Source organism: Pogoniulus pusillus, chromosome 14 (assembly GCF_015220805.1).
Source record: "Pogoniulus pusillus isolate bPogPus1 chromosome 14, bPogPus1.pri, whole genome shotgun sequence".
Classification (NCBI taxonomy): Eukaryota; Metazoa; Chordata; class Aves; order Piciformes; family Lybiidae; genus Pogoniulus; species Pogoniulus pusillus.
This window is the reverse complement of record NC_087277.1, coordinates 3,538,661-3,561,415: the sequence shown is the minus strand read 5'-3', so window position 1 is coordinate 3,561,415 and position 22,755 is coordinate 3,538,661. Positions and strand designations below refer to the sequence as shown.

At 46.5% G+C, this 22,755-nt stretch overlaps 1 long non-coding RNA gene across 3 annotated transcripts in view; it reads left to right on the top strand.

Moving 5' to 3' along the window:
- The first annotated feature begins 935 nt into the window (after window positions 1-935).
- Window positions 936-22,755, top strand: part of LOC135181021 (uncharacterized) — a 44,716-nt gene continuing 22,896 nt past the window's right edge. For all 3 annotated transcript variants that reach the window (XR_010304648.1, XR_010304649.1, XR_010304650.1), the window contains exon 1: window positions 936-1,028. This is a non-coding gene — a long non-coding RNA (uncharacterized LOC135181021). The remainder of the gene's footprint in view (window positions 1,029-22,755) is intronic.

The window sequence follows — 22,755 nt, the reverse complement described above, 5'->3', positions numbered from 1 at the left end:
CTTGAACACCTCTGGGGGGGGGGGGGGAGCATCCACAACCTCCCTGGGCCTGTGCCAGTGCTTCCTCACCCTCACTGGAAAGAACTTCTTCCTAAACACCCTCATTGTAAAGAACTTCCTCTTAACTACCCTCACTGTAAAGCACTTCTTCCTAAATCAAATCATACAAATGGGCTGCCCAGGGAGGTGGTGGAGTCACTGTCCCTGGAGGTGTTCAAGCAAAGCCTGGTTGGGGCACTTAATGCCATGGTCTGGTTGATTGGTTAGGGCTGGGTGCTGGATGAGCTTGGAAGTCTCTTCCAACCTGCCTGATTCTATGAGTCTATGATTCTACAACTTATCTTCTTGGTAACTCTAAGCCTTCCAAGAGTTAGAGTTACAACCACAGCACATAGTGACACCATTTATGCAGTTGATTTTAAGCTTGTCAACTCTAAACTCAGCTTCTGAAGAGGTCTGACACCATTGAAATACTTACATGGTTAAATGCATCCCCTTAAGCATAGAGGAAAACCTATGACTTTTTGTTGCAGCCTTGAGGTCTTGCATTTCCAGATGCAGCACCTTGTGTGCAACTTCACTGCAGCACTTATTTTTCAGTACTTTGAATGAAAGAAATAGAGAGAAGAAGTCTCAGGAGGTTGTATAACTTGAAGTGACATCTCTCAGCAGAAGAAAAAAAGCATTGCTAATGTTGTTTCAATTATGTCTAACTGGCTGTTAGAGTATTAGTGGTCCACCTCAGATCTTCAAAGGCATTTCTGGAGCCCATTTACATAGTTTGAAGATGATGGCAATCAGGACACAGCCATCCCTTCCAGGTGACTGAAACAAAGGCAATCAGTTGTGTTGTTAATGGAAGAATAGGGTCCACCTGAAATGGTTTAAAAAGAGAACCTGAATCCTTCCTCTGATTGCATTCTGGTGCCCAATTACTGTGAGAATGCCTTGATGGATGGAGCTGAGGATGGCCAGACTCTTAAGCAGCTATGCTGGACTACCAAGGAAGGATAAGAATCATCAAAAAGGTATGAAAAGGTTATTTGTTTTATAGAAGGGCAAAATATGTGAGAATGAATGCTCAGCCATGGAACTTGTCATTCCTGTTTGGCCCTGAGAACACAGCTGACCTCCAAAGGCAATGGAGGACAGTGGAAGGTGTCCAGAGAAGGGTGACAAAGCTGGGGAGGGGCCTGGAGCACAGCCCTGTGAGGAGAGACTGAGGGAGCTGGGGGTGTGCAGCCTGCAGAAGAGAAGGCTCAGGGCAGAGCTCATTGCTGTCTACAACTACTGGAAGGGAGGCTGTAGCCAGGTGGGGTTGGGCTCTTCTGCCAGGCAAGCAGCAACAGAAGAAGGGGACACAGTCTGCAGTTGTGCCAGGGGAGGTCTAGGCTGGATGTTAGGAGGAAGTTGTTGTCAGAGAGAGTGATTGGCATTGGAATGGGCTGCCCAGGGAGGTGGTAGAGTTGCCATCCCTGGAGGTGTTGAAGCAAAGCCTGGCTGGGGCACTTAGTGCCATGGTCTGGTTGACTGGCTAGGGCTGGGTGCTAGGTTGGACTGGATGAGCTTGGAGGTCTCTTCCAACCTGGCTGATTCCATGATCACCTGGTGAAAATCTTAAGCTCCATGCACTATTTTCAGGAAAGATACCAAAAGGAAAATCAGAGAAGAAATCAGCAGTCCAAGTCCAAGCTGTTAGCTCTTCTGTCGTGGCCAATAGTGGGTGAGCTGATAAGTAGATAAAGGGCTGGATTTATTTTTTTACTTAATTTACTGTGGCTAAGTAAGGCCTTGGGACCTTATCTATTTTCTTGAGCACGCAGCAGTGTTGTCTGGATTGCAGCAAAAAGAAGAGAACAGAAGGAAGTTTTAGATGTCAGCATTTTGGCTTCTTCTTGCTCTCTTTTTCTTGTATAGATGCAAAATTTCTGTCATTTAGACCAGGAAATTCTGGAGAGATAAAAAGAGCTGACATGGAGGAGATCACAGTGACTGTTGCAGTGATGTTTGTATCTTGGGACAAACAAGGCAGAATATTTGCTTGGTAATCTTTATCCCTGCAGTAGAGCTCTGAGCAAACTTTTATATGCTCATCACAGGAGAAGCAAAGATAATTTGTCCTGACCCTTTGTTCTAATTTAAATGATGACTTCCACTTATTTATTTTAAAGTACTGTCATTTTACCCTTGGGACAAGAGATGAACCAAATGCAAAGGTTCTAATTCAGGGCTTCTTGACTCCAGAAGCCTCTTTATGTTTGGGCTTTACTGGAAGTCTCTGGCACGTCAAAATCATTACCCTTAAACCTTTATGGTACAGAAGTAATTGTGTCAGAGACACCAAGTAGTTTCCATGGGATGATTAAAATCTGCCTAATTTGCTCTTGTAAGCAAGTCTGAGTTTGGTATGAGTGAGTGGAACAGCAGTAGTTATCAAAATGGATTAATGGGCTTCAGGGAGTCACTGTTTAACTCTGATATGGGTGGCTCATGTTAAGAACTTCCTACATAGAATCAGTCAGCATTGGAAGGGACCACAAGGATCATCCAGTTCCAGTCCCCATGCCATGGGCAGGGACATCCTACCCAGGATCAGGCTGCCCACAGCCTCATCCAGCCTGGTCTTAAACACCTGCAGGCATGGGGCTTCCACTACCTCCCTGGGCAACCCATTCCAGCCTCTCACCACCCTCAGGCTGAACAACTTCCTCCTCACATCCAGTCTGAATCTCCCCACCTCCAGCTCTGCTCCATTCCCCCTAGACCTGTCACTCCCTGAGAGCCTAAAAAGTCCTTCCCCAGCTTTTTGTAGCCCCCCTTCAGATACTGAAGGTCACTTGGGAGCCTCCTCTTCTCATGTAACAGCATATCCTATGTCTGTGAATGTAAACTAGAAAGTATCAGGATGACAGCAAAAAAAAATATTTCCATGTCTAACACTAAGAAACAACCAATGTGAAAAAGGAAAATGGATAGCTGAAAGAATCACAGCATGTCAGGGGCTGGAAGGGACCTCCAAACTCATCCAGTCCAACCCCCCTGCCAGAGCAGGATCACCTACAGCAGATCACACAGGAACACATCCAGGTGGGCATTGAATATCTCTGGAGAGGGAGACTCCACGACCCCCCTGGGCAGCCTCTTCCATAAGTCTAAATGTTTTAGAGCTGTGTTTTTAAAAGCTGACTCTTGCCTCAACCAGCTCTTTCATTTAGCTTTTAGAATCACAGTTATTCCAGCTGCAGGACCATAAGAAGTTCTTCGTATGAGGTTGTTACACTTTCTCTAAAAGAGGCCACCCCTTCCAGTTAGTTTTCTGTCTGTTCTATTAGGTTCTCTGTCCACAATAAAAGTGAAATGGCTCCTTTCAAAATGATCACAAAGACCATAGAATCAACCAGGTGGGAAGAGACCTCCAAGATCATCCAGCCCTACCCTATCAACCAGACCATGGCACTAAGTGCCTCATCCAGGCTTTGCTTCAACACCTCCAGCAACAGCGACTCCACCACCTCCCTGGGCAGCCCATTCCAATGCCAATCACTCTTTCTGACAACAACTTCCTCCTAACATCCAGCCTAGACCTTCCCTGGCACAGCTTGAGACTGTGTCCCCTTGTTCTCTTGCTGGTTGCCTGGCAGAAGAGCCCAACCCCACCTGGCTACAGCCTCACTCCAGGTAGCTGCAGACAGCAATGAGCTCTGCCCTGAGCCTCCTCTGCTGCAGGCTGCACACCCCCAGCTCCCTCAGCCTCTCCTCACAGGGCTGTGCTCCAGGCGCCTCACCAGCCTTGCTGCCCTTCTCTGGACATGTTCCAGCACCTCAACATCTCTCTTGAATTGAGGAGCCTAGAACTGGACACAGCACTCAAGGTGTGGCCTTTTATGAAGCCTGCTTTAGGCATGTAGAGCTTCTGAATTAAGCACAAGCAGAATTAAGGGAGGCAATAAAGAAGCTCATGTTACCTACTTCCCAGCCAGTTGCACTGGGTTTGATTTATGATGCTTCTCAGAAGCTCTTGTGCCTAACCTCCTGTCTGTGTGTTTTACCACAAGGGCTGATGGGTCAGGAAGGATGTTAGACAACTTCTTTATTACCAGATAAGACTAAAGCTATGAACTCAAGGATTAAACAACATGTATGGACTCATGTCTGGAGATTTCAGTTCTCAAGTCACATTGTCAGAGGTCAATTTTTATGTTCTCCTTGGCTAGGAGTTTGGATTCACACACATTGTCATTTTTCTTCACAGAGAGAGTGATTCCCCATTGGAATGGGCTGCCCAGGGAGGTGGTGGAGTCACTGTCCCTGGAAGTGTTGAAACAAAGCCTGGCTGAGGCACTTAGTGCCATGGTCTGGTTGATTGGCCAGGGCTGGGTGCTAGGTTGGACTGGATGAACTTGGAGGTCTCTTCCAACCTGGTTGATTCTGTGATTCATGGAGTTGTGGCCAAGCTGAAATACTTTTACAAGCTTAGCTGTACTGTAAAGGTGGATTTCCAGAGTATCTCCAGCTTAGTCTGAAACTCTACCAGATTTTCTGCCATCATCTGTGTCAAAACAGTAATTCACCAACGCTCAAAACCGGAGTGGGGAACATCCTGCCTTTTGTGCCAGCTCTTTTGGCCTGAATCATTCTTGCCTGAAATCCTCTAGGCTTTCAGCCTTCCTGCCATCTTTTAAGGTAACTTTCAAAGAGTACTTAAAGATCAGGAATTTTTCTACTGTTGGACATTGCATTGCCAACCTCTTGTCACAGGCTCACAGGATATTAGGGGTTGGAAAGGACTCAAGGAGATCATCGAGTCCATCCCCCCCTGCCAGAGCAGGACCATGCAATCTAGCTCAGGGCACACAGGAACACATCCAGACAGGCCTTGAAAGGCTCCAGAGAAGGAGACTCCACAACCTCTCTGGGCAGCCTGTGCCAGTGCTCTGGGACCCTTACAGTAAAGAAGTTCCTCCTCGTACTGAGCTGGAACCTCCTGTGCTGCAGCTTCCACCAATTGCTGTTTTTCCTGTCCCAGGGAGCAGTGAGCAGAGCCTGTTGCCACAATAAGGTCACCCCTGAGCCTCCTCTTCTGCAGGCTGCACACCCCCAGCTCCCTCAGCCTCTCCTCACAGGGCTGTGCTCCAGGCCCCTCACCAGCCCTGGTGCCCTTCTCTGGACACCTTCCAGCACCTCAACATCTCTCTTGAATTGAGGAGCCCAGAACTGGACACAGCACTCAAGGGGTGGCCTGAGCAGTGCTGAGTACAGGGGTAGAAGAACCTCCTTTGTCCTGCTGCCCACACTGTTGCTGATACAGGCCAGGATGCCATTGGCTCTGCTGCCCACCTGGGCACACTGCTGGCTGGGTTCTCAGCACGTACCAGGCATGTTGGTAGAGAAAATGAGCCAAGGTGACCTCATTGCTGTCTACAACTACCTGAAGGGAGTCTGTAGCCAGGTGGGGTTGGTCTCTTCTGCCAGGCAAGCAGCAACAGAAGAAGGGGACACAGTCTGCAGTTGTGCCAGGGGAGGTCTGGGCTGGATGTTAGGAGGAAGTTGTTGTCAGAGAGAGTAATTGGCATTGGAATGGGCTGCCCAGGAAGGTGGTGGAGTTGCTGTCCCTGGAGGCGTTCAATGAAGCCTGTCTGAGGCACTTAGTGCCATGGTCTGGTTGATTGTCTAGGGCTGGGTGCTAGGTTGGACTGGATGAGCTTGGAAGTCATTTCCAACCTGCCTGATTCAATGACTCTATGGTGAATTTTTAATATGTGTATGTTGTCTTGTTTGGTTTTTTTTCTTCCCCTGAGGATCAGGAACATTTCTGAGTCTTTAAACAAATACTCTGAGTATTGTATCTTCCCTTTTTATCAACCCAGGAGATTCTAGGGAGATTAATTTTGTTTCCAGCATTATCAGAACGTCACAAAGACATTATTCTTTTTAATATTAGAAGCAATGGGATAGTTGCCATTATTTTTAATAAGGCCAGGGTTGGGGCCAAGATCTTAGCTAAAGGATTGTTTTTCTGCAAAGAAGGATTATTTCATCACAGCCTTCTCTTGGTTGTGCTTTATTGGGCTAAGCTGCACACTCTGTGTTAAGCATTTGCTTTTTACCCAGCTAAAATCATTTTGGTTGGCAATTACTCATAAAGAAACTCTCTGACAACCTTCATAAAATGATTGTGCTAAAATCTTGGGTTTAGTCATAGTTTAGTTGTTTTTAATCAATCCTGTATATCTATTGATTGGCTAGGGCTGGGTGCTAGGTTGGACTGGATGGTCTTGGATGTCTCTTCCAACCTGCTTCATTCTAGGATTCTATGATTTTAATAATCTATTTGATTGTAACATTGGCTAGAAATTTCATCTTCAGTTTAAATGGCCAGCCTGATCTAGGGTAGGGTCTCCATGGCTATGGCAGGTGGGGTTGGAACTAAATGATCCTTGTGGTATCTTCTAACCCTGACTGATTCTATGATTCTATAGCTTGGGCTAAGGAATTACATTCTCAATCTATATTAAGCTTTTTTTGTTTTATTCACAGCCAATAATCTAATTTCTCTCGTGAAAATATTCCAATTAGCCTCAAAGCATCACAGGGACAAATACTTTTGTTTTTATAGAATCATAGAATCAAGCAGGTTGGAAGAGACCTCCAAGATCAACCACTCCAACCTAGCACCCAGCCCTAGCCAGTCAACCAGACCATGGCACTAAGTGCCTCATCCAGGCTTAGCTTCAGCACCTCCAGACATGGTGACTCCACCACCTCCCTGGGCAGCCCATTCCAATGCCAATCACTCTCCCTGCCAACAACTTCCTCCTAACATCCAGCCTAGACCACCCCTGCCACAGCTTGAGACTGTGTCCCCTTGTTCTGTTGCTGCTTGCCTGGCAGAAGAGACCAACCCCACCTGGCTACAGCCTCCCTTCAGGGTAGAGTAGTTTGTGTGTACTGCACTGCCTTGGACACTGCTTCATGACCACAACCTCAATCTTCGTTGGCTCAGGTCCAGAGAGTTGTTTTATTTGTACTTTTTCCTTTGATTCCAACTGTTCCTATAGGCCAATCTTAAATTTTGTAAGGCTTGCAGTTGTAAAAATGTCCAAAATATGCTTGGGAAACAGACCATAAACAAAAAAGAAGAGGCCCAGGATCAGAACAGAGACTTCCCTGCCATTTTATCAGCTAAAGCAGAACCACACAAACATTCAATCAGAAAGTGATGTATGAATTATTTATTCACCTGAGCACTACCTGGTGTCATCTGAAACACCTAACCTTAAAGTAAAAAGGGAAGACCATGCTGCTCTCCTACAGAGCTTCAATTCAAGAGAGATGCTGAGGTGCTGGAAGGTGTCCAGAGAAGGGTGACAGAGCTGATGAGGGGCCTGGAGCACAGCCCTGTGAGGAGAGGCTGAGGGAGCTGGGGGTGTGCAGCCTGCAGAAGAGGAAGCTCAGGGCAGAGCTCATTACTGTCTACAACTACTTGAAGGGAGGCTGTAGCCAGGTGGGGTTGGTCTCTTCTGCCAGGCAACCAGCAACAGAACAAGGGAACACAGTCTGCAGTTGTGGCAGGGCAGGTCTAGGCTGGATGTTAGGAGGAAGTTCCTGCCAGAGAGAGTGATTGGCATTGGAATGGGCTGCCCAGGGGGGGTGGTGGAGTCACCATCCCTGGAGGTGTTGAAGCAAAGCCTGGCTGAGGCACTTAGTGCCATGGTCTGGTTGATTGTCTAGGGCTGGGTGCTAGGTTGGACTGGATGAAGTTGGAGGTCTCTTCCAACCTGCTTCATTCTATGATTCAGTTTTGCTTTGAAGATTAACAACTCATTGTGTGCCACTTTCAGCATCTTACTTTCACTGATGCTTCAGAGAGCAATCAGGGGAGCAACAGTAATGAAATGGTTAAAAAACTGAGTTTCCTCATGCTGCTATTTTTTGTTTGTGACACATTTAGTATTGAACCACTTCTCTACTTCTTCCCTTTTACCTTGCAGTGTTCCTCCCTTTTGATTGTTAGTGGCTCTTGTTACAGTCATTCCCAAGGCATAACCATGTCATTGGTACAGCTGCAGCAGAGCTTCAGTTTCACAGGCTCACAGGATGTTAGGGTTTAGAAGGGACCCAAAGAGATCGTTGAGTGCAAGCCCTCTGCCCCATGTAGTTCTTCAGAATCCATGCCATTCAGTGGCTGTTCTTCAGCACCTGCATACCCAATGCATACCTGCCAGAGCAGGACCATACAATCTAGCTCAGGTCACACAGGAACACATCCAGACAGGCCTTGAAAGTCTCCAGAGAAGGAGACTCCACAACCTCTCTGGGCAGCCTGTTCCAGTGCTCTGGGACCCTTACAGTAAAGAATTTCCCCCTTGTGTTGAGCTGAAACCTCCTCTGCTGCAGCTTCCATCCATTGCTGCTTGTCCTATCCCAGGGAGCAGTGAGCAGAGCCTGTCCCCCCCTCCTGACCCCCAGCCCTCAGATATTGATGAGCAACAAAGCTGGTGAGGGGCCTGGAGCACAAATCCTATGAGGAGAGGCTGAGGGAGCTGGGCCTGTTTAGCCTGGAGAAGAGGAGGCTCAGGGCAGAGCTCATTGCTGTCTACAACTACCTGAAGGGACATTGTAGCCAGGTGGGGGTTGGCCTCTTCTCCCAGGTAACCAGCAATAGAACAAGGGGACACAGTCTCAAGTTGTGCCAGGGCAGGTCTAGGCTGGATGTTAGGAGGAAGTTCTTCACAGAGAGAGTGATTGGCATTGGAATGGGCTGCCCAGGGAGGTGGTGGAGGCACCGTCCCTGGGGGTCTTCAAGCAAAGCCTGGATGAGGCACTTGGTGCCATGGTCTGGTTGATTGGGTAGGGCTGGGTGCTAGGTTGGACTGGATGATCTTGGAGGTGTCTCCAACCTGATTGATTCTATGATTAATTAAACTTCCTCTCAGTCTTTAGTCTGGAGAAGACCCCAGGTTCCTTATCAGCAAAGATAGAGACACATTGAGCTGCCCCTCGTGGGATTCAGTGTTACTGCCTCAAATGAAGGGGAAAGGTACTGCTCTCAGCCATGGAGTATTCTATTGTACTATCATAAAAGCACTATTCCATTTTATAAACTGTCACTGGTCATCAAACAGTACAATTCTCTACATTTGCTATAGATTTACAAGTTATGTCCCTGGTTCAGTTCTGGAAAGCATTTGAGGTGACCTACCGGTTGATTCTGCTCATTATTTGAGGCAGGGTTGAAAGCCAGGCTTGGGTTTATTACTGTCACCTCATCTGAGGGAATGGGCCCTGGCTTTCAGAGACTCAGACTGGTTTTACTTCTGCTGCACTCAAGTGGTTCAAGATTGTACTGGAACTACTCAGTGATTCAGCTCTGTCTGGAAGTGCTAAATGGTATTTAGCTTTTCTTTTTTCCTAGTGTATAAAAGGTCTGTAGCAAAATGAACAAAATTGCCTTATTGGCTTGGAGGTAGCCAACACTTGGAATTCTAATAGCACTCCCTCAGCCAATGGCATCCTGGCTTGGATCAGGAGCAGTGTGGCCAGCAGGACAAGGGAGGTTCTTCTGCCCCCTTACTCAGCACTGCTCAGGCCACACCTTGAGCGCTGTGCCCAAGTCTGGGCTCTTCAATTCAAGAGAGATGTTGAGGTGCTGGAAGGTGTCCAGAGAAGGGAGATGAAGCTGGTGAGGGGCCTGGAGCACAGCCCTGTGAGGAGAGGCTGTGGGAGCTGGGGGTGTGCAGCCTGCAGAAGAGGAGGCTCAGGGCAGAGCTCATTGCTGTCTACAACTCCCTGAAGGGAGGCTGTAGCCAGGTGGGGTTGGGCTCTGCTGCCAGCAATAGAACGAGGGGACACAGTCTCAAGTTTTTCCAGGGGAGGTCTAGGCTGGATGTTAGGAGGAAGTTGTTGGCAGAGAGTGATTGGCATTGGAATGGGCTGCCCAGGGAGGTGGTGGAGGCACCATCCCTGGAGGTCTTCAAGAAAAGAATGGCTGAGGCACTTAGTGCCATGGTCTGGTTGACTGGATAGGGCTGGGTGCTAGGTTGGACTGGTTGATTCTGTTCTATTCTATCTTTCCCTCCCCAGGCTTATGATACTCCATCAGACCTAAGCAGGTCTTGCTAAAGTTTCCTACTCTTTGTCTCAGTGATTTGTGCTTGAGGTAAACCTTTGGTCCTGCTGAAAATAAAAGGCACACTCGATTTGGCACTGCTAGTAAAACAGAGCCAACAAGCCAAAGGAGAAGCAGCACTCAATAAAAATGAGAATCTCATTTTGGAGTCCAACCAATACACATTTCTCCCAGAAATATCAACAAAATAACCCAAGCATTTTCCCTGGCTTAAATTTTACTGTCAGATCCACTGCTAAAAATCCTCTTTCCCTTATTTATTGCAAAAGCAGAAGGCAACACCCAGTAGATTTCCATGGTCACAGCATGGGCTTAGACAACAGCAGTGGCATACCTGACCTGGAAGCTGCCATGGGGCAGATACAAGTGGCCAAAGAGTTCAGCTGAGTGGTCAGACTGTTGTAGCTGCTGAAGTATTTGATCCATCAAACAGCAGTTTTGGGGAAGAGGTGAGAGGAGAGAAGAAAGCCAAAAAGGAGAGGTCACCTTCTGCTGCTGTGGTATGACTTCAGTAAAATCCAGCTGAGCTTTGCTTTCCTAAGGTTTTTATTATCTCTGTGTAGTGTTAGCAGAAAGCTGCTTTGCCCTGGGATAAATATTGTCCTTCCCTGCAGCAATGATAGCTGCTTGCCTAAGTTTCCATTGTGGGAGTCTGATTTCACTTCAGCACAGATCCGAATCACTCTTTGGGACCACGGAATTAAGCAGGGCTGCTGGAATCTAAAAGGCTCAGTCCTGAGGCAGGAATGTCCTGGATCTGAACACCAGTAAGACTGACACAGGTTAGCCATAAATATTGGGATCTAAGGAAAATCCCCCTGCTACAATCCATGATGGTAGGAAGCACACATGCCTACCCCAGAGCAGCAGGTCTGGCCAGATAACAAATAGCTAACTGGTTTGGGGGGTGAAGGGGTCAAGATTACCTTTCCTGGACTCTCCATGAGGGCTGGGGAAGTATTAAAAGAGTGACCAATTCTTTAATCTCTGTAAGGAAGCAGGGCAGTGGGGTTCCCAGGCAGGGAGTGGGAAATGACATCTGACACCAGGCAGAAGGGAATATATGAGCCAGAGGAATCCTACAACAAACCATGTTGGAAGAGAGTTCCAAGCTCATCCAGTCCAACCTAGCACCCAGCCCTAGACAAGCAACCAGACCATGGCACTAAGTGCCTCAGCCAGGCTTTTCCTGAACACCTCCAGGCACAGTGACTCCACCACCTCCCTGGGCAGCCCATTCCAATGCCAATCACTCTCTCTGCCAGGAACTTCCTCCTCACATCCAGCCTAGACCTCCCCTGGCACAGCTTGAGACTGTGTCCCCTTGTTCTGTTGCTGCTTGCCTGGCAGAAGAGACCAACCCCACCTGGCCACAATCTCCCTTCAGGTAGTTGTAGACAGCAATGAGCTCACCCCTGAGCCTCCTCTTCTGCAGGCTAAAATGAATGAAAGCATTACAAGAAATACTGTAATTAAAAGTTGGATGCAGACCCTGTAACATTAGCATTTATTTGCTGATATACAAAATTAAATAATCACTTTTATGATTGCATGCAATATTTTTGTTAAATGAGATCACTGATAGGGATTACATGAAAAAGAAATTATCTCAGTCTTAAGTGTTTTAGTGAGTTGATCTCTATCTTGGGTATATTGGTGAGTTGATTTTGCTTTAAGCAGCCAGAGCCCTGAGAAACTGCAGAGCACTACTGGATACAGACAGCAGATGGGCAGAAACTAAGCCAAGCTCTGGGTGTCAGCCAATTCTGCTAGATAGGTGTTGATTCCCTGCTGCAGGCAGGTTTCCCAGTGCTGATTCATCCACAGGAACACCATCAGTCCACCTAGAATTCAACAAGTTGGAATTAGCATCCCTAGCACCCAGTGCATATCTCACCCACTGGATGTGACTTAACAGTCACTGCTGGACTCCACAAAATCTTTCAGTAAGAAGCTCTATAGCTTGGCTAATGGAGACTGATTTACCATTGGAATGGGCTGCCCAGGGAGGTGGTGGAGTTGCCATCCCTGGAGGTGTTCAAGAAAAGACTGGCTGAGGCAGTGCCATGGTCTACTTGATTGCACAGGGCTGGGTGCTAGGTTGGACTGGATGATCTTGGAGTTCTCTTCCAACCTGGTTGATTCTATGATTCTCTGATATTAAAATGCCTACTTTGGGTAAGTTTTAGCCTGTGGACTGCTAATTTCATTTGACCCTCTACTAGAAAAGAAAGAAATTGATGTCATTTACCTGGACTTGAGCAGGGCCAGCAGGTCAAGGGAAGAGATTCTCCTCCTCTACTCTGCTCTGGCAAGAACCCATCTGGAGTACTGCATCCAGTTCTGGAGCCCCCATTAGAAGAGGAGATGCTGGAGTGTGTCCAAAGAAGGGCCACGAGGATGCTCAGAGGGCTGCAGCAGCTCTGCTATGAGGACAGGCTGAGAGTGTTGGGGTGTTCAGTCTGGAGAAGAGAAGGCTCTGAGGAGACCTTATTGTGGCCTTCCAGGATCTGAAGGGGGCTACAAGAAAGCTGGAGAGGGACTTTTTAGGATGTCAGGCAGTGATAGGGCTGAGGGGAATGGAACAACATTGGAAGTGGGTAGATTCAGATTGGATGTTAGGAAGAAGTTCTTCACCATGAGGATGGTGAGAGGCTGGAATGGGCTGCCCAGGGAGGTGTTTAAGGCCAGGCTGGATGAGGCTGTGGCCAGCCTGATGTAGGGTAGGGTGTCCCTGGCCATGGCAGGGGGGTTGGAACTAGATGATCCTTGTGGCCCCTTCCAACCCTGACTGATTCTATGATTCTATCACCTCTGCTTTCTTGTAGTTTTACAGGCCCCAGCTAGAGCCCCTTAATTATCTCTTTTGCAGCTCAACAAGTCTTAGTCTATGTAAACTGCTCTTTGCATGAAAGCTCTCCCACTTTCAAACATCCTTCTCTGACCCTCCTCCTGCTCTTCTATCTTTTATGAGATGGGAGGACAAGGTCCATGTGGACCAGGCAAGACATATGCTTCTAGAACATAGAGTGGTGCACTGCCTGCTTGTTCAGCATACTCCCTGAAGACATGCAATTCTCACTTGTTTTACACCCTTGTATCTTGGAAAAGGGCAATTTCATCAGTGAGAGGTTTGTCCTCCAAACTGTCTTTCCAACAAGATGTTCCTGCTTGGTGGTTTCCATATGACAATATAAATCTATCTATGATATCTCCACATATCATCATGAACGAGATAAATGCTGTTTAAATTAGGTAGGAAATGAAGAGCTTTCTTGCTTCCTACTGGCAAATCAGGAAGGAAAACCCTTAGCTAAGAGTGGAATAGTGAAAACAAAATTAGATCCATCCTAACAGGATGAACACATTTTCCTTCTGGAAGAAAGAATTCTTCATTATGTCTTCTTAAGCAATTAGAGCTGGGAAAGAAAGGAAGGTTGGTCTGGTTCTGATAGAGGTTTCAATACCATCTAGAGATAGAGGAGAACTCATTTAGAAATTCAACAGACTTTGGAACAGTTTTCCTCCTGAGTAGGATTTGAATAGTTCCATATGTATGAATCTACAGATATCAGCAACACTCTCAGGCTGTGCAGCTTATGCTTCCATCTAGCCCCTAACATAAAATGAGAAACATAACCCTTTCTTCATTCTCCTTTGCCCCTTATGGATGAAATCACAAGCCCCTCTTGGACAGCATAAGCTTCAACACAGGCATCAAAAGTTGGTTCAGATGAAGGGAGTAAACTGTCCAAAGATATCTGCGAAGACAAGAATAAAAGAAAGTGACTCAGTAAAATGTCTTTTGTAACAAGCTCTGTCTTGATGTGTTTGTGGCATCATAAAGGTTTTGTAGTTAGAAATAAGATCTAGAAATATTGTTCCTTCTTTTGCTAATTTACTGCCAAACAAAAGGAATGTTCAATGAAATGTGAAAAGTTACCTTAATTTCAAAATCAAAACTAAAACCTAGGGGTGCTGGGGTTTTTTTTTTTTTCCCCTTGAATGTATTAGTCATTATTAACTTTGATAATATAGAATCATGGAATGGTTTAGGTTGGAAGGGACCTCAAAGCTCAGCCAGTTCCAAGCCCCTGCCATAGGCAGGGACACCTCCCACTAGAACAGGTTGTTCAAAGCCTAACCCAGCCTGGCCTTGAACACCTCCAGGGAGGTTGTAGAGCACAGCATCACCCAATGTGGTCTTTGATCACATTTATTAGGTGATTCTGTGCTTCACAACCTCCCTGAGCAACCTATGCCAGTGTCTCACCATCCTCAACCTGTGCCAGTGTCTCACCACCCTCACTGCAAAGAACTTCTTCATAACATCCAGTTTAAATCTCCCCTCTGCCAGTTTAAACTCTTCCTGTCATTATGCTTGAGATTAACATCAATATGCTTGAGATTAATGTCATAGAATCAGGTAGGTTGGAAGAGACCTCCAAGCTCATCCAGTCCAACCTAGCACCTAGCCCTATCCAGTCAATCAGACCATAGCACTAAGTGCCTCATCCAGGCTTTGCTTGCACACCTCCCGAGAGGGCAACTCCACCACCTCCCTGGGCAGCCCATTCCAATGCCAATCACTCTCTCTGGCAGGAACTTCCTCCTAACATCCAGGCTAGACCTGCCCTGGCACAACTTGAGACTGTGTCCCCTTGTTCTCTTGCTGCTTGCCTGGCAGAGGAGACCAACCCTACCTGGCTACAACCTCCCTTCAAGTAGTTGTATCAATATGGTTGAGATTAATTTATTTAGAGTTCTAATCATAGAATCAACCAGGTTGGAAGAGACCTCCTAGATCATGCAGTCCAACCTATCCCCCAGCCCTATCCAATCAACTAGACCATGGCACCAAGTGCCTCATCCAGGCTTCTCTAATTATTTACTTGAGTTCTAATTATTATTTGCTGTAACCTACAAAAGCAGACAGAAGGGGATTCAGCATGGAAATACAACACATCGTTCTTCTGGGTGCCTGCAGATCCCTCTTTGCAGAAGTGGATAGAGGAGAAGATAGGAAGGGATCAGGCTGGGATCAGGAGGGATTGTGTTCTGTCTGTTTAGAGGCTTGTATTTCCTTTCTGGGAGAGGAAAGTCTTCCTAACCAGACTTTGAAAACAATGCTGAAAGCACCCAAACTGTATTTAATGGTCTGTGTTAACAACTGGAGTGGTGAATAAGTATGGTCTTTGCTGAGACACTAAACAGATTGAAGTGTGACTCAGCCACACTAAGGCATATGAGCAAGGGAAGTAAAATGGTGTCACTCTGTACTGATAAAACTGCACCAATGAATGACACTTTCTTGTAATCCACTCACATATCTGAGGAATGGGAAGGCATTAAAGAGATAAAAAAGTGGGGAGAGAACTGCTACACTTCAACATTTTAATGGCATCTTTAGGTTCATCAGTTAGTTTAAGATATTATCCAGAATGTTTTGTTAATCACTCCTGCTATCTGTATCTGACTCATCAATCCCTAGTCTAGATAAGTTTCTCCAACCACTAATTGCACAATTTGAGCTTGGAGGAGTTCTGTGCCTATAAAAATTTGCCCAGGGGGGTGGTGGAGTCACTGTCTCTGGAGGTGTTCAACAAAAGCCTGGATGAGGCACTTAGTGGCATGGTCTGGTTGACTGGATAGGGATGGGTGATAGGTTGGACTGGATGAGCTTGGAGCTCTCTTCCAACCTGGTTCAGTCTATGATTCTAAAATTCTTTCAGCTGGATTTCTCCAGGTCAGAAACAAGGAAAAATGTCATGGTCTAGTTGATTGGGCAGGGCTGGGTGCTAGGTTGGTCTGGATGAGCTTGGAGGTCTCTTCCAACCTGGTTGATTCTATGATGAGGGACAGCCTTTCTCTGACAAACCAGTGCCAAGTGTCCATGGCCCCACTATGGGGCAGAAAGGAGCCTGAGCAGAGTTCCTCTCTTCCCTCCCTACCCTAGTAGGTGTTCCTTCCAAATCTGGCTCTAAAGGACAAATAAAGCTAGAGATCAATGAATTTGCTGTCAAGATCACTTACATGATACCTGTGTCTCCTTTGACAGCATGAGAAGAATGATCTTGTCTTGGCTGGCTCCTCTCAGGAGTCTTGGTGATGATGGCTCATCTGACCCCAGCTCAGATCCTGAGTCAAAGCAGCAGTGCAGAGCTATTCTGTTCAATTTTAGTTCCAAAGAGTTTCCATGTCTCCTCCCAGTCTTCCTGGGAAACTCTTTGGTTTAAGCAGTGGGCAGAGGTTGAGTGAGACTGCATCTGAAACAGCAGCCTTCCTGAGAAGAGAGAATCATGTTCAGAAGGGAAATAAAGTAGAATAAACAGTTGAAGAAACCTAAAGCCTCTTCTTACTCCCATCTCTATGAAATATCAGCACGCGACTAGATTGTGTTTCTCCTACTCATTTTCTTTAATATAAGGAAGGGACACACATAATTTAACTCCCAGCAGTACTGCAGCTTAGCCTGGAGGATTCAATTCCTTTCTAGACTGTATTTACATTTAATGCAATAGATAAATGCTCAGCCAAAGTCTCTCCTCACTTACACAGAGAAGCCTCCTGGCTGTGGCACAGTTCAGGTGTTACATAAGCCCTGCTTTTTCACTGTGCTCCTCACCAAGGTCTACCTTACCAACTTGCTGGCAAAATAATCTCATGCTTTAGCAATGGTCACCCCTTCCTCCATCATCCTGCAGCCCCTCATCCTGGCAGTTTGGCTTTGGTACAGCTGCTGAACTCTAGATTAGATGAGGGAGGGAGAAATAACTTGACAGGCTGGTGTGGATTGGTGTGAAGGCTGCATTGGCACTGGAGTGAGATGGTTACTTGAGAATAGTAGTGAAGCTTCAAGCAAACTATTCAGGTCATCCCAAGGTCTGCTCAATTCAGCAGTTCTTTTACCAGGTCCAGAATCATAGAATCAACCAGGTTGGAAGAGACCTCCAAGCTCAGCCAGTCCAACCTAGCTCTGTCCAATCAACCAGACCATGGCACTAAGTGCCTCATCCAGTCTTGTCTTGAACACCTCCAGGGATGGTGACTCCACCACCTCCCTGGGCAGCCCATTCCAATGCCAATCACTCTCTCTAGGAAGAACTTCCTCCTGGCATCCAGCCTATATTTCCCCTGGCACAGCTTGAGACTGTGTCCCCTTCTACTGTTGCTTGTTGCCTGGCAGAAGAGGCCAACCCCACCTGGCTACAGCCTCCCTTCGGGGAGTTCTAGACAGCAATGAGGTCTGCCCTGAGCCTCCTCTTCTGCAGGCTGCATACCCCCAGCTCCCTCAGCATCTCCTCATAGGGTTTGTGTTCCTCTGTAAATGCTTGTTTGGATGTGGTTCTTCGGGATATGGTTTAAAGTGAATCTCATTGAGCAGGGTTGTAGGTTGGACTTGATAATTCTGAGAGGTTTTCCTGCCAGGATGTTTCTGTGAAACCATTTTTGCTCAATATGGATATATTAATATCAAATGTATGGAAATATTACTTAAGGAGATAGCATTGGTTTTCCTAAACTGTTTGGTTCTTGATTGGTTTAGTCTTAAATCTATGTCATGGAACAATAGTTTGCTAAATGTCTTTTGCTGAAGTGTCTTCAAAGATATAGTAGGATGACAAAAGTTAGTTTAGATGCTTGTATGGGATCTCCACCTCTCTCTTTCCCTATCTCCATACATATATATATATACTGTGTGTAATTCTGGAGTCTCTAAAGCAAGGACATCAAACTGTTAGAGTGAGTCCAGAGGAGGCCATGAAGACACTCAGAGGGCTGCAGTAGCTCTGCTATGAGGACAGGCTACAAGAGATGGGGCTCTTCAGCCTGGAGAAGAGAAGGCTTTGAGGAGACCTTGGAGTGGCCTTCCAGTATCTGAAGAGGGCTACAGGAATGCTGAGGAGGGACTGCTGACAAGGTCTTGTAATGACAGGATGAAGAGTAATGGATTTAAACTGGCAGAGGGGAGCTTTAACCTAGGTGCTAGGAAGAAGTTCATGACAGTGAGCATGGTGAGACACTGGCACAGGTTGCCCAGGGAGGTTGTGGAGCACAGAATCACCCAATGTGATCTTTGATCACATTGGGTGATTCTGTGTTCCACAACCTCCCTGGAGGTGTTCAAGGCCAAGTTGGATGAGCAACCTGTTCTAGTGAGAGGTGTCACTGCCTATGGCAGGGGGTTGGAACTGTCTGAGCTTTGAGGTCCCTTCCAACCTAAACCATTCTATGATACACACACACACATATATATTTAACATAAGCCTTTTTTAACATATATATATATATATGTTTATTTTAAGTATCTCTTTTCACTGCTCTTCCAAGACAATCCCTAAAGAAAGCAGCAAGTCAGTAAGTGGAACGCGTTAGGAAAACAACTGGAATCCCAGCCTTGCTTTAAACACAGACCCTCAACCAGCAAGACAGCTCTCTGCAGGGATGAACTGCAAATCTGAGGGGCACTGCACTGAAGGCAAACTCAGCAAAGGAATTCCTCCTGAAGCCTGCTGTTGACAGGATAACAGCAGTGCTGGCTCTGGCAAGGGCAAGCCAGCCCAGAACTCAATGTGCAAGCTGTGACGCACATTAGCTAAAATTAAAGAAAACATCAGTGGGAGCAAGGTGATGGATTCTCAGTTGACAACTGGATCAGCAGTAATGTAGATTCAAATGTGAGATCACATCTCCCACAAATGAGCTCAGCCACAATGTATGTGGCTTCTGCTGTTGCATCAGCACGATCCGCACCCAAGCGGAGGAACAGCCAAAGCTGTATGTGGCTGCATGTCCATGTGTGAGGGTCTCTTCCTCCTTACTGACATCTCCTTTTTAGATGACCACCAGAATGGAGGAGCACAATGCAGTTTTACAGCTCCTGTATATTTTAACCTGGCCTAAAAATCAGAGAAAGAGCATGCTTCACAGTTCATAGAATCAACCAGGTTGGAAGAGACCTCCCAGGTCAGCCAGTCCAACCTAGCACCGAGCCCTAGCCAATCAACCAGACCATGGCACTGAGTGCCTCATTCAGGCTTTGATTGAACACCAACAGGGATGGTGACTCCACCACCTCCCTGGGCATCCCATTCCAATGCCAATCACTCTCTCTGCCAACAACTTCCTCCTAACATCCAGCCTGTACTTCCCCTGGCACAACTTGAGACCTTTCCTACATAAGATATGCACACAAATCACGCTTGAGAAGTGAATTTTTAAACTGGACTTTTTGTTTTGATGAGAAAACTATTAATTAACTATTAATTATGCTACAAACCCAAATCTTTTTATCTTCTCGTCTGACATTTTTTGGTAACCATGCTGGTTTGTTTTTTTTCCTGAAGTACCACTTTGTATCTGCTTTATAAACTTCAAGTGAGTCTCATCTAGGGTAGGGTGTTCCTGCCCATGGTAGGGGGGTTGGAACTAGATGATCCTTGTGTTACCTTCCAACCCTGACTGGTTCTATGATTCTGTGTTGCTGTCTAGTTGCTGTCTGCCTGAAGGGAGGCTGTAGCCAGGTGGGGTTGGTCTCTTCTGACAGGCAAGCAGCAACAGAACAAGGGGACACAGCCTCAAGTTGTGGCAGGGGAGGTCTAGGCTGGATGTTAGGAGGAAGTTGTTGGCAGAGAGAGTGATTGGCATTGGAATGGGCTGCCCAGGGAGGTGGTGGAGTCACTGTCCCTGGAGGTGTTGAAGCAAAGCCTGGCTGAGGCACTTAGTGCCATGGTCTGGTTGATTGGCCAGGGCTGGGTGCTAGGTTGGACTGGATGATCTTGGAGGTCTCTTCCAACCTGCTTGATTATATGATTATTATTAATTCCTGATACTTCTAACAGGTATTAATTTCTCAGTCTAATTTTTTTGTGTTCTGGACCCAATACTGTAACTGGACACAATACTCCAGATGTAGCCTCACCAGGGCAGAGTATTCTTAGAGCATTTTTAGGAAAGGATGCTTGCTGCTGTTAATCTTCCCTTCACACCGACAGAAAGCTTTCTAATTAATACCAAAGCAAGATTGTGACTTCAGAACATTTTCTCTGTGTGAGGAATAAGCATTTTTCTCACTGCTGCCAGCTGAAATTTAAAATAGGAACTGGGAGGTACACATCAAGCACTAATCAGAGCTAAATGAATAAGAGCATCATGAAACATTTATATCAGGAATCACGGAACTAACCAGGTTGGAAAAGACCTTTATGATCATCAAGTCCAACTTATCACCTAACAGCTTCTAATTCAGCAAGTCATGGCACTAAGTTCCTCCTTCAGGGTCCTTTTAAGCACTTCCAGGCATGGTGACTCCACTACCTCCCTGGGCTGCCCATTCCAATGCAAATCACTCTTGCTGTGGAGAGCTTCTTCCTGACTTACAGCCTAAACCTGCCCTGGTGCAGTTTGAGACTCTGTCCTCTTGTTCTGTTGCTGAGTGCATGGCAAAAGAGCCCAACCCGACTTGGCTACAGCCTCCCTTCAGGTGGTTGTAGACAGCAATGAGGTCTGCCCTGAGCCCCCTCTGCTGCAGGCTGCACACCTCCAGCTCCCTCAGCCTCTTCTCACAGGGCTGTGCTCCAGGCCCCTCCCCAGCCCTGGTGCCCTTCTCTGGACATGTTCAAGCACCTCAAGATCTTTCTGAAACTGAGGAGCCCAGAACTGGACACAGCACTCAAGAAACAAACGCTTTGCACAGTGTGGTGTGAGAGTATTCCAACTTACCCAGAGAGATGGTAGATGTCCCATCCCTGGAAACTCTTCAGGGCAGGTTGTTTGGGGCACTGAGCAATCTGATTTAGCTGAAGATGTCCTTGCTGACTGCAGGGAGGTTGAACCATAAGACCTTTAAAAGGCCCTTTCAACCTAGAGCAGTGTCATTACTCTCTCGACAGGTAGGCATAATAAGCCTTAATGAAGAAAACCACACAGGTGGACAGGTTGCTGCTAAGAGCACTTCTCTTTCCTTGCAATATTCTTTTTGTTTCCAAAAGAAAAGCTAAATAAAAGACAAGTGCAGTAACTTTTGTGCCTTCAAACTGCCTGGATTTTTTCTCAACCATCAGCAGAACTAGGTGAAGATTAAAATACTGCATAAACTCATTTTCTCTGCAGCTATTTATACCTTCACTTACACACAAGTGCAGTCATGAAGCACCCACAGCTCAGCCAACACCGAAGGAATCGGAGAGCAAGAAGAAATTATGGTACATGATGGGTTTGTTCCTTTGCCATAAACAGGGTTTGAAAGAGAAAACAGAATGCTAAAGCTGCTCAGTGTCAATGCTTTATGGAAGTCTCTAATATAAAACACATTCTTCAGGGTTTCAGCTCAGTTCTTGTCTCTGATGTGAATATTTTCATAACTGTGGCTGATAAGACGTCGAACAACATTATTGCCAACTTCAACCTCTTGCTTTCTCCCACAGTATAACAACCATGTCATTTAGCCCACTTGAGGCAAAGTAAATCATGCTATTAATACAGCAGACAGTTGGATGTAAACCTAAAGAATCCTTTGAAGTAGTTCCTTAAAGTTTTTTCTGCCTTGTAGTGGTTCCATGATAGTGCAGTTGAAGGGTAATGCAGAGAAAAGTCATCAATCTGATGCAGTGAACATTTAAGTTCAGATCCCAAATATGCCTTCTTTATACACCCCAGATGCATCCTCCTCTCTGTTCCACTCAGTTGCTGTATCTGTTCAATAAACTTCCACTTCCCAGCTCAGGAGAGACAGGCACCTGCTGGAAAGGGTCCAGCAGAGAGCTGTGAGGATGACTGGAGGACTTGAGCATCTCCCCTAAGAAGAGAGACTGAGAGCCTTGGGGCTGCCAAGTCTGGAGAAAAGAAGGCTGAGAGGGGATCTGATCAATGTCTATAAATACCTGAGGGGGGATCTGATCACTGTCTATAAATACCTGAGGGGTGGGTGTCAAGTGGAGGGGGGCAAGCTCTTTGTGGTGGTGTGCAGCTATAAGACGAGGAGCAATGGGTACAAACTGGAGCATAGAAAGTTTCAGCTCAGCATGAGGAGAAACTTCTTTACAGTGAGGGTGACAGAGCCCTGGAACAGGCTGCCCAGAGAGGTCACAGAGTCTCCTTCTCCAGAGACTTTCAAAACCCACTTGGATGTATTCCTGTTTGAATTCCCCAGGGGGACCCTGCCTTGGCAGGGGGGTTGGACTCAATGATCTCTGGAGGTCACTTCCCAACCCCTAAAGTTCTGTGATTCCCAGGGAGAAATTTATCAATGAAAACAAAATCTGTTCTGTCCATCCACTGGGAAAAAGCTTGTAGTGGAAAACTGCTTGAAGGAGCACCTCAAATTTCCAACTCCCTGCCATAGGCAGGGCCACTTCTCACTAGAACAGGTCACTCAGGGCTTCATCCAACCTGGCCTTGAACACTTCCAGGGAGGTTGTGGAGCACAGAATCACCCAATGTGATCAAAGATCACATTGGGTGATTCTGTGCTCCACAACCTCCCTGGGCAACCTGTGCCAGTGTTTCACCAACCTCACTGCAAACAACTTCTTCCTAACATCCAGTTTCAATCTCCCCTCTGCCAGTTCAAACCCATTCCTCCTCATCCTGTCATTACAAGACCTTGTCAATAGTCCCTCCTCAGC